Source organism: Scomber scombrus, chromosome 2, assembly GCF_963691925.1.
Source record: "Scomber scombrus chromosome 2, fScoSco1.1, whole genome shotgun sequence".
NCBI classification, from domain to species: Eukaryota; Metazoa; Chordata; class Actinopteri; order Scombriformes; family Scombridae; genus Scomber; species Scomber scombrus.
The window spans coordinates 29413228-29416708 of record NC_084971.1 but is presented as its reverse complement, the minus strand read 5'-3'; the positions used below and the strand labels follow the sequence as shown (position 1 = coordinate 29416708).

Sequence of the window (3481 nt, the reverse complement as noted above, 5' to 3'; positions counted from 1 at the left end):
ACTCATTGGCAACAAAGGGTAGCAGTTAGCATGCTGCAGACCTCCGAAATTCATTGAAGAATTAGGACACAGCATGCAAGAGGTCATCCTACTGTTGTGTAAATTATCAATGTATAGCAGTTAGCATGCTGCAGACTTCAGCTGCACGAAGCGAGAGGGATGCAAGCATGCAACCCAGGAGAGGTCATATTACATATATTAGCAATGAACCCCAGCCAACCATTTTAAATACAACATTTATATTTACAAAATGATGACAGAGTCCTTCAGTCTTTGCACTCATAGCTTGTTGAGCTGCAATGATTTCATTCACTCCCAGGCAACGTAATGTTCCTAGGTGCCTGGAGACCAGCGACCCCTGGCTTTTAGAGTGGATGCGGGAAAACAGGCAGATGCAGAGATAGTTGCACCGATGTCGAAGGAGTGAGAGGTGTTAAGTTCAGAGGGGAGGCCACATTGTTTGCAGAGGAGATGGAGGCGTGTAGTAAACCAAGACCTTGACATAGCCTTCCTCTGTCAGTCAGGAACAGGGGTTCGTCTTGACTTGCCTGAGGACGCCACTTCAGGTACCAGGTTATAGAAGATAGAGGACAAAAGCAGTTTTATTTTGAGAGATAATCGACGAACCTTTACTCCTCCTGTCTGATTTTTAAATGTTTAAAAAGGTGGATGGTGAAAATGTGAGTGTCTATAGTTAAATCAGAAATGGTGAGATTGTGCTGTAGGTCAAAAGAGTCTGAGCTAGTTGTATATTCACAACACCTGATGAAAGCATGAAATGCATTGAGAAAAATGCTTTAAATAAAAGAACGAAAACACCCCGTCTTAAGTGAGACACCAGTTTGTGCACCTTAGGTAATGATGATTTCCAAGCAGGTTACGTGCTGAAGGATCAGCACGGATCTTAAATGAAAATAAATACCTGCTACAATGCATTGATGGAGGAGGGTTGCATTTTATGGGGCTTAAAGAAGCAGCACAATAAAAGCTCAAATCATAGGCCAAACATCAGTAAACCATAGACTCTAGCAGCAGTGGAGGCAGGTGTATTTGCCCCAACCTAACATTTACAACAGTGTGAGGGCAGTTCTTTGGGAATGTAGAAATTAACAACAGGAAGAGCATACTGGTCCTGGAGGTTGGCAACGGAAATTCAAAAAGCTCTTCATAGCTGCCCATCAAAAGAGCAGAGACATTACAGTAGAGAGTCGATTTTTCTTGCCAGACGGGAGCTACGATGGACAGTACTGCTGTCTTTTGACCTTTCTTCTGATCCTTCTCATCTTTGGGTTTCAAAGACACATCTTCATCCATAACAGGTCAGTCATCCAGCTCAAGAAGTGACATGACGAGAGCAGAGATGATAAGCAATGAAATAACGCAGTAGAAGTTTTTAGTTATCATACCTGGAAACTAGCTTTGCCATCAATAGCAGCAGCAATGGTGTAGTAATGGGACTCGTATTTAAAAGAGCCGCCTTGTCGTGAGAATGGCTGTGATTGGTGTGTGACTGATAAGGTGTTTCAATCAAAACCAACACAATGCTTCATTAAGCTACATACCTCTTATTTCATTAAAATATGATTAGTTGTAATGAAGAGATGCTTACTGTGTTGGATCTTAAGTTGACAGCAGAACGGGGGTCTTGCTCCTGTTCTCGGGGCTGATGGTGGAGTAGAGATCTCTCTGGGTGTTAGAGAAGTCAAGTCTGCCATAGTGATGATCAGTCTGCTCTGTGCTTTGAGTTGAGATGTTTTCATACACAGGACCAGGGTTTAGCTGATGAAGAAACAAAATAAATAGTATACAGTATACAATATGTTGTATTTAAAGCTGTGGCTGATGCTCCAAAACAAAGTAATAGGAAACAATTCAAAGTATAATACAGGGGTTTTGGATGTTATATTAAGTGAGTGTAACTGTAATAACATATTCGGTATCTTTATATTCCAGTTTCATTATAAAGTAAATTAATAACAATAAATATACTTTTCCCATTCAGGGTTTCTCCAAGATAATTATCAACACTGAAAATGTTAATAAATAATGGTGATAATGGTTATGATAATAACAATAGTAAAATGGTTTAACAAAGAAAAGCATTTAAAAAGATGCAATAATGTTATGTAATGTTATGTAAAGTAGCAGATTTGTTCAAATCATTTTATTTACCTCCATATTGTCTGATGTTTCAGGTCTAGGAGAATGTCTGGAGGACCTTTTTCTCCTGTTTAGTGAAATGAGAATATAAAAACAAATAGATGATGTCAGGTTAGTGTTTAAATATCATGACTCTGAAACAAAGCTCAGTGTTTCTCACCTAATCCAGAAGAAGACAGCGAGTGGCATTATAACCAGGAGAGCAGCAACAACTCCTGCAGCTGCTGCTGTTGATGTTCCTGTTATACTTTGGACAGTTAGAGTCTTTTCACCAGAGATGATGTTTTGGTGGGTTTTGACAGCACAGGAGTAGCTTCCTGCATGTTGAATGGTGACTGGGTCTAGAACCAGGTGTTTGTTTTGGCTCTCTGGCTCCGTCAGACGTCGACTGTTCAGGTACCAAATGTAGTTTGTGTTGTCAGTCAGAGGACAGCTGGTACTGCAGGTCAGTGTGACTCTCTGGCCCTCTGTCACCACAGCAGGATGCAACTTAACTTCCAAACCTGAAAGATGATTAGATTGGACAGTAAATGTAAAAGAGACAAATCATCTCAAAAGTCCTCATACTGAAATGACAAACTAGGTTTATTACAGTCTTTAAAAACAACTGAGACATGATAATAGGACATGAAACACAGACTCCTGAGTCAGAGTCACAGTCTTTGTACGTCCATCCATCCATTCATTCTGACCTCCTCTCTAACTATGGTGGCTGAGAGAGCTCAATGCAAGTTATGAAAACACAAACAGATGAAAATCTTCATCTCTTTGACATGTGACATATAGAGAAATCCACTGCAATTATTGTGAACTGTTTTTTGGACACCAAAAAGCAAATGTCCCCAGTACAGTTCTTTATTTTTGTTACTTCCATTTTGTCCTGTATGATTTGAAATGCTTGCATTTTCTATATTTGAAATATATTTCTTTATACTGTTTAATTTTTCTAGTTTTTTTTTATTAACTTACACGTTTATTTTAAGTTTAAGTTTTTAAGTGTTGAGAATTCTCTCCTGATACTTTGTTAGTGCAGATACAACATTCACAATTATTTAACACATTTTAATTATGCATCATGTTTTAATTTGACCATGGAAAGCATGGAGGTTCCTAATGGAGACACATTCGTGAAATTAAGATTTATCTATTAAAGTTCTTAAAACAGTGAATAATAGTGTGCATTATTTATTGTGAGACATCTAAGAAATCACTGGTCTGACTTTGTAAAAACACAGATACATCTTTACACTGTATTGTTGTGAATTTCAGGTGTTCATATTAAGCATGAACCAGCCTTTGATCTCTTGTTCAGTCATTAATG

The 3481-nt window shown here is 38.5% G+C and overlaps 1 long non-coding RNA gene across 1 annotated transcript; it reads right to left on the bottom strand.

Annotated features, from left to right (window-relative positions):
* Nucleotides 1-424: 424 nt before the first annotated feature.
* On the bottom strand, nucleotides 425-2204 carry LOC133996361 (uncharacterized). Its single transcript, XR_009927214.1, has 3 exons — nucleotides 2173-2204; nucleotides 1610-1779; nucleotides 425-560 (listed from the first exon to the last, which is right to left on the bottom strand). It is a non-coding gene; the product is annotated as an uncharacterized LOC133996361 (long non-coding RNA).
* Between the last annotated feature and the right edge of the window lie 1277 nt (nucleotides 2205-3481).